General features: G+C 39.2%; 1 pseudogene; it reads left to right on the forward strand.

Annotated features, from left to right (window-relative positions):
- The first annotated feature begins 6,304 nt into the window (after positions 1-6,304).
- On the forward strand, positions 6,305-6,752 carry LOC138249892 (small ribosomal subunit protein eS26 pseudogene; annotated as a pseudogene).
- Positions 6,753-11,416: the final 4,664 nt, after the last annotated feature.

Here is an 11,416-nt window from a genome sequence, read left to right on the forward strand (position 1 = left end):
ATTATTTTAGTATTTTGTTCCTTTTGTCTTTTCCTGCATGTGTTCTGCCCCACATGTTTTTTCCAAGTTGGCTAAACTGTAGGGTTTTTTCTATGCCCAGCTAAATTGGACTTTGATGATTTGAACTGCCTTAGTGCTTATTGAATCTGAGCAACATTTATTTTATTTTCACCAAGTAATCTTACTTATATTTTATATTGTTCTTGTTGAGTGTCTAGTTCTCCTAATGTTAGTTTACCTGAACCTATTCCATCGCCTTGGTCAACCCTTGGTGATACTGTATCCTCATAATTAATAATCATTGTCTTGTTCATTGTCTACATGACTCTGAGATTGAGTTTGTAATAAATCCCTCAACTTTATTCCTAACAGGAGTTGTGTGGCCATATTTGCAATACTGTGTAATTTAATTGGTTTATATTGACATTATGTTGTATGGTTCTACCACATCCTATGCAGGCTCCAAACATTCATTGACCTCGATGAGCATTGAGTCCTGGGAAGGATGAAAATGTTCCAGCACTTCTAATGAGAATATGTTCTTATTCTTTTTATTTTCTATTTACATATATTTGCCATTTTTCAAAACTTTTTTAGATTTTAATTTAGTGATGTACAACTCTGGAGAGAAAATCTGTAACCTCTGATGATGCATCAGATAAGAACACTCCCTTGGAGCCCAGGAATATCTACTCTACAGATTGAACTTCATAGTTACATGTCTCTCCTGTTTTTGTTTTTCTAATAATAAAATAACTCACGCCCTCTCCTGGTTTCATCAATGGCACCAGTGTCTACATAGCTTTATCACGCATGCTCATCAGTGAGGGTGCACTGCATATTTCCTAAGGTAATTTTTATTTATCTTTTTCAGTTGTTGTGTAGTGCAAACGTGGGTAAAGGGCTTCAGTGAGCTTTATCTGAGCATCAGATTATGTTACATAAGGTCATAATTAGTTTGGCTTTTAAGGTACGTGGAGATAATTTGATATGCCAAAAAACATAGCAGTGGATTTAATTTCAGGATTCAAACCTGGTTCCCTTAGTTCCAAAATCAGCCCCTCAGTAAAGCAAAAACCTGGGCACAAACCTAAAAAAATATTGAGGGGCTCATTGGCAAAGGCAAATCGTTATGAGCCACATGAGTGACAAGTGCTGTCATAAACTTGGTAGCACAGTTCCGACTTAAAAGAGGTCTTTAATGTCAAGGATGAGATATGGTCTCTACTATGTGTAATTGACAAATGAAATGTAGATATAAACTGTGCATATCAACTGTACATATCAATGTACATATCAACTATGCACATAAAATGTACTACGAAGTTAGTAGGTTAAACATGCTTAAAATTGTCTTTTATGTTTGGAAATTAGGTAGTGTCAGATATGAAATGAATTAGTGTATGTGTTGCGGGATACTTTAAAAATGTGACAGTGCATAAGGTTTGTGCTCGTGTGTGTTACCGCCATTGTTGGGTAATTACCTGTGCTTTAAAAAAAACACATACATGTGATATGAAATGTAAAAAAGATTACATACATTTTTTATTTGACTATTTTTTTAAAACATAATATATACCCCATAAAAATTTAATTGAGCTTAGAAATCAAACAACATTTGTAATCTAAAAGTTACTTGTAATTTTTCTATTGAATGGTGTGCAGAATTCTCCTTCCTTTGCATCAATATTGGCCACACCCCACCATTCTCACAAATACAGAGGTCACTGCCAGTAAGCCTGAGAATTAAAAACACCCCAAGTATGGGTGGCACAACTAGGTGATGCCATTCACCATTTGCTAAGGTGGCTCCACACCAGGGCCAGAAGGTGACAACACCAACACCACAAGCCTATGTCAGCTTTGAGCTAAGAGGAACTGACACTGGTACACTGTATCCACACTTACTTGTACCCCTTCACAATAGCATGCCAAAAACTCTATATTAATGCATTTAATGAACACTCAGACTGTGCCACTGTGATTTTTAACCAGGTTGCTGCATTTCACAAAATAAATTCATCTGCAACCACCTGCCCCAAAAAGAGTGGTGGTGTAGGGGTAATGTCAAGCTAGCCAAGGATTACCCCAAGCCCTGCCAAGGCACACGTGACTCTTCACATCTGTGTCCATATGTGCTGGTAGAAATTGTTGTTAATCATGAAGGCGCACCCTCCACAGGAATAGGTATCTCCAGTGGACTTGGTTGGCCAGGCTCCAGCCATGCTCTCGAAGGCACAGTGTGAGTACTATGGTTCTTCTTGTTAAACATTGAAAATGGGCCCCAAAATATTGATTAAGGTGGGAGATTTTTGCCACAATGGGGTGCAGTGGGCCCCCTCAAGACTTTATACTGAGTGCCACTAAAAATGTTGCACCTTTGGTAGCTATGGCCCAGCTACCAGCCAGACAGTATGATTGTTGTGTCAGTCCTGTGGGCATGTGAAAGTGATAAGCCCTTGAATAGAGCGGTCTGTTGGTGTGAGTGTTGCAATGTCTGGGCCAGCGGCTGGTGGTGTGAATGGTTTTGTGTGTGTCAATGATGAAAGGTGTGTGAATAACCTATAACGCAGGTGGTGCCTTGTTGTAGCTGTACATCTCATGAGCTGTGAGTCATTGGTTTAGTGTTTAGAATTATTAACAGTTTATTTAATTTTTGCGAAATCTCTTGTAATTTTTTTTTACATTTTGAACCTTTCACTCACCCTTGTGCCAAATTCTACCAGTATGTGTATGCACTAGAAGAATAGATGGTTGTGCAGAACTATTTGTCTTTTCTGTCTTTCTGTGCCAGGGTGCACATTGTCTCCACAGAAAATCTGCCAACTCCAGATAATTTTGTAAACTAGACACCAGGGGGACTGCAGGGTGACTCTCGTGGATTCCTCACAGTACTGGAATCTGATGGAAGCCTAAAAGTTTCTACAACCCAGAGGCCGCACAGATCTCCTAACAAAAATGGTACCTCACCTCTTTGGGAGACCTAGTGCCTGCAAAAGTGCAGGGTTCAAGACGCAATGTGGCAACATCAACTAAAAGGGTAGCTGTAGTTTTTGGTCCTGTGTTCGTTAGACACCCAAGAAAACGTACCAAACCCAGCCATTTCAGAAAATTAGAGTGCCCTACGAATCTCAATATTTGACTAAAATCACACCTTTCCCTTGCATTTCTTCACTATGTTCTTTCACTATCAGAGAGAATCCAAAAAAAATCTACCACCTAGTGTTTCCCCACTTGTCTCAATAAAAATGCTGCCCTTCATTGACATTGATTTAATTTGTTCTGTCACAGGTGCTAGGACCAGTCACACAAGTGGGGTATAATTTTTATCAGAATACTTGGGGGAATGCTGGCTGGAAGGAAGTGTGTGGTTCCCCACATATTCCAGTACTTTCTATCACAGAAATGTGAGAAAAAGTTGTTCTTTAGTCAAGGCTTGAGGTTTGGAAGAGATTGTGAGTTACACAACTTGATGAAAGCCCACAAGGTACACCATCCTGGACTTCCCAAGTTGTCTAGTTTTCAAAAATGCACAGGTTTGCTAGTTTTCCCCTCGGTGCCAGCTGAGCTAGGGCCAAAAATCCACAGCTAGGCACTGTGAAACAAAACAGCCAGTTTTCAGTGGAGAAATGTTATGTATCCGCATTGGGTTTTCAGCTGTTTCCTGTCAGAGGCATTTAGGGTCTCATTTATACTTTTTTAGCACCGCATTTGCATTTTTTGATACAAAAGTGACGCAAACTTACAAAATATAATTGAGTTTGCGCCGCCTTTGTGTCAAATAATGATGCAAATGCAGTGCTAAAATAGTGTAAATCAGGCCCTAAATCTACCCACACAAATAAGGTACCATTTTTATCAAAAGACTTAGGGAAATGCTGGGTAGAAGGAAATGTATCACTCCCCACAAATTCCAAAACATTCGATCACAGACATATGACGAGAATTACATTTTTTAGTCAAAGTTTGAGGTTTGCAAGGGGTTCTGGGTTGCACAACTTGGTGAAAGCCATTTTGCCCCATCCTGGATTTCCTTAGGTGTATATTTTTCAAAAATTTACAGGTTTGCTCATTTTCCCTAGGTGCCATCTGAGCTACGATCAAATATCCACAGCAAGGCACATTGCAAAAAACAGGTCCTTTTTCTGTGGAAAAATGTGATGTGTCCATGTTGAGTTTTTTTGTCTGTTTCCTGTCAAGGACACTAAGCCTAGTCACAAAAGTTTAGGAACCATTTTTGTAAGAAGACTTGAGGTACTGCTGGGTGGAAAGAAGTTTGTGGCTTACCACAGATTCCAGAACATTCCTTCACAGAAATATGAGGAAATGTGTTTTTAGTCAAAGTGAGACTTGCAAAGGCATTCTGGGTAACACAACTTGTTGAGAGCCATGCAAGTCACCCCATCCTGGATTCCCCTAAGTGCCTAGTTTCCAAATATACATGTTTTCTAGGTTTTTCTAGGTGCTTGCTAAACTAGGGCCTAAAATTCACAGCTAGGCACATTGCAAAAAAGGGGCAGTTTTCAGTGGAAAAAGACGATGCGTCTATGATGCGCTTTGGGCTGTTTAATTTTGCAGGCATTAAATCTCCCCACACAAGTGAGGGCCATTTTTATTGGAAGACATAGGCAAACTAAGAATAGTAAAACAAGTTGTATTACCATTTGTATTTCTCTGCTTTAGTGCCTTTAAAATGTAAGACAGTGTGTAGGAAAATAAGCCATTTTTAGAAATGCCCTCTAATTCACATGTTAGTATAATTACCCACAAATTCAGAGATGTGCAAATACCTACTGCTTCTAAATTCCATATATGTGCCCATTTTGGAAATACATAGGTTTCCTTGGAACCTATTTTTCATTCTTTATTTTTTACCGTGTGAATTGATGTATACCCAGTATGCAATGAAAACGCATTGCAAGGTGCAGCTCAGTTATTGGCTTGGTACCTTGAGTTCTTTGAAAACCCACAAACCCTATATATCCAAGCAAGTAGAAGGGTCTAGCAGATGTAATGGTATATTGCTTTTGTAAATCAACTATCAGGATAAGAAGTTACAAACTAAAAAGTTGTCACAGAGGGCCAATTTTTACTACTAACTTTCAATATTTTTTTTATTTCAACACTTATTGTCTTTGGGAGAATCTTGAGGGATCTGCAGAAATGACTCTTACTGAATTCAGAAATTGTCTAGTTTAAAAATGTTTAGCTTTCTGGGTTCCACCATGGGTTTCACACCTGTATCCACAACAAACTGGAAGGAGGTTGAAAGCACAAACAATAAGAAAAATGGGCTATCTCGCAGTAAAATGAAAATTATTTTTCAGAATTAAGTCTGCCTGTTCCTGCTAGCTTGGACAATAGTGATTTTAGCACTGCAAACCTTTCACTAATGCCATTTACAGGGAACAAACTGACACTTTCTTCTGCAGCACCCTTTTCCCATTTTTTCCCCAAAAAACTAATATTTAGCTATATTTTGGATAGTTTCTTGGTCCTCTCCAGGGGAATACACAAACCCTGGGTACCTTTACAATCCCCAGGATGTTTAGCGTGAATAGTTCATGTGGACAAAAAGTTATGGAGGCCTAAGCCCAAACTACTCAAATAGCCAAAAAAGGCTGAGCACCGGTGCAAAATAGATCAGAATCTAAATATTATTATAAATATAATTAATGAGCACCATTTAAGTGAAAACAGTAAGCAATCTGCGGTATAAAAATAAAAGCAAAGAAGAAAGAAAGGAGAAGTGAGAGAAAAAAAAACAATATTTATGACAGTGTCAATATTTATCATAAATATGAAATACAAAATCATTCACATATATTTTTATAATGTATAAGAAAAGACTATCTTCAAATATTAAGTCAATATTGCAAAAATACACATTTAAAATATATTGAGATATCAATGGATGTTCTGTGTTAAGTAATTAGTAACAGGTAGTCACAATCATTCATATTTAATTGCTAGTGAGGAAGTATGTAGATTATATGTATTTAATCTAAGAGTAAAACACATTTAGGGGCCTGGTTCATAAATGACTTCTGCATTTGTGGTGGAGGCCCCATAGTCATGGCGGGGGACTCACACTTGTTGTGGGACCTCAGCAATAAAAAACTGCAATGCGAAGTTACAAGTGCAGGGCCTAGGTCATAAGTGTGGAGCCCGTTTGAGAATCGGGCCCCATGATTCCATCATTTTTTGATAGATTTGTTATTCTTTGATTTAATGTTGGATGCAGTAACCTTTAAAGCAATAGCAACTAACAAGTCAACCAATTTTGTAAGAATAAGATTTCTTTCTTTCAGCCCTCTGATCGAAGATGACTAGGAAGCGAAGGAACAACGGGCGTGCCAAGAAAGGCCGTGGCCATGTGCAGCCCATTCGCTGCACAAACTGTGCTCGCTGTGTGCCCAAGGATAAAGCCATCAAGAAGTTTGTCATCAGGAACATTGTTGAGGCGGCAGCTGTAAGGGACATCTCTGAAGCCAGTGTCTTCGAATCTTACGTGCTGCCCAAACTGTATGTGAAGCTGCACTATTGCGTCAGTTGTGCCATCCACAGCAAGGTCGTCAGGAATCGCTCCCGTGAAGCCCGCAAGGATCGTACCCCATCACCCAGGTTTAGGCCTGCGGTACGTTTCCCTATACAGGGCCAGCCTCCCCGCCCTCCACCGAAGCCCATGTAAGAATGGCAGTTCTGTACAGATTTCCAAAATAAAGTACATCGAAAAAAAAAAAAAAGAATAAGATTATGACACCACAAAACATGAACCCCTCCAAAAAATATATTTTGCAAAGAGAAGGTTGAGAGGATTTTTGTGATAACATTAATCTGAACTTACATTGAGTTCCCGAAATCTATTACTTTTCAGCAATGGAAACAAATGTCTATATACGAAACATGCAAACAATTACATCTCCAGCATGTCTGTTGTCCTACAAGTATGCATTTATATAATTTATCAGGTGTACAATACAATTTGTTATAAAAGAAGTTTAAGGTTTGTGTTAAGGGGTCCAAATGTGTGGTGGAATGTAATTTCAACCAAGTCGTATCCTATTTATCTACAGACCATCCACAACCCAGGTCTGCTTCCTACAAGAGTTCAACCTTGACTTTATTTCTGGTACAGTCCAAAGAACTGAGCAATTTATATATGATAGATGCTTTGCTATGAATCTTGTTACCCAATTAATTAACCCTGATGTTACTAATATATTTTGGGGAGTGTGAAACTTCTGTAAGCACTGAGGTTATTGTAACATCTAGTAGTTCACATTTGTTGAGCTGTGAACTAGATCAATTATATTTGTAGTATATTTCAGAGAAGGGGAGTAAAATGTTGCCCTCATAAATTGTGAAACTGTCATTTTTCCCTTATTATCCCAATCTTTCCAGTAAAGTACCCAATCGTTATATATATAAGATATTTATGGTACCATATGGGACTAGAAACAAATTAGCATGTGGTCAAATTATTATATACCATATTTAGTTTCAGCAAATAGCAACCATGTGTCAAAGTAGATGGCAACCAAAATTTAGGAGGTCAAGAAATACAGAGTATGAGTAGGTAAATAAATGCCTGAATTAGTGCAAATCCTAAATCAGACTCCATCTTATCGTATGTGGAGATAGAAGATAACAGGATTTGTTTGTTTAATACCAAATGATTAGTGATAATGAGAAAAATCAGGAAAAATAACTCCACCATGTATCTTGGGAAGTTTGAGTCTATTAAGTGAGATGCATGTTTTTTTCCATTCCATAAACATTTTGAGATAATGTTATGCTATGCAAAAACTGTTTTAGAAATTTTAATTGGGAACATCAAAAGAAAATAATTTAAAATAGGTAGAAGCATTAATGTTCTTTTACTTAATCTGCTCCACTAGGAAAGATACAGAGGGGACACGTCAGTGTATAGGCATTATGTTTTACTAAGAATCCAGTGATATTTGCTCTGAGAGTGTCTCAAAGTGAACTACAAATCCAAATACTTAGTACTTTGATTTTGGAAGTAGTCCTCGCAAGCTCAGTCTGAGAGAACTGGTCTTTCACACAATATTTATTGAGGTGTAATACCACTAATTTTAGTTATATTAGGTTTATACCCAGAGACTTGAGAGGTTTAGAGTTCATTAAAGAAAGCAAGGAAGGAATTTTCTTGGGATAACAAAGACAACAAAATATCACCAGCATAGGTAGTGAATTTTATATGTTGATCTGAGTTGATAACTCAGGTGATAACTAACTACAATGTCTCAACCTCATTGCAGAAGAAAATAAGGTGAATAAACACAGTTGATGTATGCATGGAACTCAGGGCCAGAGTATAATACAAATACTGGGTCTCTAAATTTGGAACCAAAGCCATGCCATTGCTTTCTTCCAAAATTTCCAATTAACTGTCAGGATACTTCAATTAGATTTTCTCAGAAGCAGAAGATAACTCCTCAGTCCCGACCCGAGCTACTCACAACGAATATTAATCCTTCGTGCTGAGTACCCCGGAGGGGGAAAGGGGAATGGGATGGTAGAGAGACTGCCACAGAGATGATGAACGCCAGTACTCAGTCTGCCTCTTCACATCTAAGATTGGATACAGCACCTGCAAGAGTCACAGTCGCAATTACTAGGGACATACAACATCAGTTTTTCACTTTCTACTCTCAACACTTAATTCTCTTTAATTCTATTATTTCTTCGCTCACCCTGAGTTCTCTGTAGCCTTGCTTCTCTCTATAAATGATAGCTCTTCTTAAAAAATGCTTATTACTGATTCTGGAAGAACTTCTCAACCTTTGTTAGAGATTGGTTTTATGTTGCTATATATATATATATATAGTTGGTGATAATGCGTTCTTCAAATCAGCTGATGTTATTTAATTTCTCCTGTCTTATTGTGACTTCTGTCAATACTTGTATTTGTAAATGCTTGTTTATTAAAGTTTGTTTCTCCTATCTTACTTCGACATTTGTTGATAACTTGTATTTGTAAATGCTTGTTTATTACAGTTAGTTTCTCCTTCCTTACTTCGACATCTGTCGATAACTTGTAGTTGTAAATGCTTGTTTATTTAAGTTCGTTTCTCTTTTAAACTCTATTTTGGTTTATTACCATTGAATTTGTAAATGCTTATTTGTTAACAGTTCGTTTCTCCTTTAAACTTGGCCTTTGTTTATAACCTTGACATTTGTAGATACTTGCTCTTTTAAAGTTCGTTTTTTCTTTGACTTTAATATCTTAAACAAGAACCTTGTAAACATAAGGTTAATTCATACATTAACTCTGTAGCCTTGCCGACTTCCATGGGAACGGTCTACTATCAAACTCTTCGAATAAACCTTGACAATATTTATCTGTTTTCTGTAATATAATCTTCAAATGTAATTTTACCTCACAGGAGTTTCTGTTCTGAAGCGCGCTCTCTCTACACACAGCTGATTTCTGTCAGACCTCAGTTGAAGTGCAAGGCTTCCAGCTGGAGAGCTCGTAACCTAGCAACCAACCGATTGCAAGACTAGAACTGTAACTAACCTTCAGGACTCACAGCGGCCATCTTGGATCTTCTCTTCTTGATTCTTCCTTTGAAATAAGCGCAAGATTACTCTGCAAACCTTCTTCCAGTTTGGGCTTTGCTGTCTCCACTGAGGATATCTCTTTGCTTTTCTCATGAACTTCTTTGATTTGACTTGGCAAGTTTGTGTGGTCATGACATTAACCCTGTTATTGTTTTTTCATCATCTACAGATGAGGCTGCCAAACAGTGTTTCAAGAAAGAAGCTATAATTATGATGTTTATAAATATGCAGAGGTTATCTGAAATATTGTGCCCTTTTACAAAACCAGTTTATTCTAAACCAATAATGTCTGGTAAAATGTTTCCATTCTAAGAGCCATAGCAAATATCTTACAATCTATGTTTATGAGAGTGATAGGCCTATAATTTTGACACAACATAGAATCCTTTCCTTTTTCGGAATGAGGTAGACCATGGCCTCTTTAATCTCTTCCCCGCCATGGACATAATGGTTACATCCATTGGTGCGGTGCTGAAGCGCCACGGACGTAACCATTACGTCCTTGTACCAGCCCTCGTAGAAGCGCTAGTGCTCCCCCTGGGGGCCTTAGGGGCAGGGTTGGAAGAGGAATCACTTCCCCTTCCACCCCCACCCACCCCAGTGACGTCTGATGACATCAGCACGCAATCACTCGCTGACCTCATCAGAGGCCACCCCCAGCTTCCAGTGCGATCAGAAGAAAAATGCAAAGCATTTCTCTTCTGATCGTGGAGGTGGGGGGCAGGCAGAGGCACCAAAGGAAAGGTCTTTCCTTTGATGTCTTTCGGAGCATTTCTGCAGCCCAATCGCAAAGTGATCGGACCACAGAAATGGCCACTAGACACCAGGGATTTTTGTTTTTCTGTGTTTACTTTGTATTTATGTGTGAGGGGAGTGGCACCTTTGACAAGGGCCACTCCCCAGGGGGCAATTTATTATTAGGCCTTAGCAATCTGCCCCAAAGGGGGAGGCAGAAACCCCTTGACACCAGGGATTTTGTTTTCTTTTTTTACATGTGGGGAGTGACCTTTTAGGCAAGAGTCACTCCCCTGGGGAGGGTATTGTTCTTAGGCCATTTCTGACCCCATTAAGGGCAGATAGGCCTATTTTCATTAGGCCAATCTGCCTTCAAGGGGCCAGGGAGATTTTTATTTATGCCAATTTCATGCAAGGGGTTCCACCCCTTAGGCAAGGGTCTCTCCACTGGGGGGCAAATTTATTTTAGGCTATTTGAGCCCCCCTTGGGGGCAGATCAGCCTATTTCTATTTGGCCGATCTGCCCCCGGGGGGTCAGAACCCACTTAGGCACCAGGGATTGGTGTGTGTGTGTATATGTGTGTGTGTGTTTTGTTTGAAGGGAAGCCCCTTGGGCAAGGGTAGCTCCCATATTGGCCATTACTGTTGGCCATTTCCGCCCCGTGGGAGCAGATTGGCCTATTTTATGGTTGGGCCATCTGCCCCCAGAGGGGCAGAAAGACCACCAGAGACCAGGAAATATTGTTTTCAAATAAATGGGGTTTAACTTGTTCAGGTCACAGGTGGGCAGATAGGGAAATTACCAATGATTCCCTCCCCGGGAAGGGAGGGGGGGGCAGAAAGCCTACTAGATGCCAGGGAATTAAAAAGAATAGTGGGGTGGTGGCTACCAACCAGTATGGGCATAGTAATGCCCTCACCCCAACTAAAGGGGGTAATAGTTTTTCAGCTCTCTCCACACACTAAAAGATCTTATCCCAATGGCAAGGAAGAGGACATTTGATTATTTTGGGTTTTGTTTTTACATTTGGGCCATGAGAGCTTGTTTAACTCTCAAAATCATCCCATGTGGAATGGTGAGGGCTTCACT

The sequence above is a fragment of the Pleurodeles waltl genome, chromosome 8, assembly GCF_031143425.1.
Source record: "Pleurodeles waltl isolate 20211129_DDA chromosome 8, aPleWal1.hap1.20221129, whole genome shotgun sequence".
NCBI lineage: Eukaryota > Metazoa > Chordata > Amphibia > Caudata > Salamandridae > Pleurodeles > Pleurodeles waltl.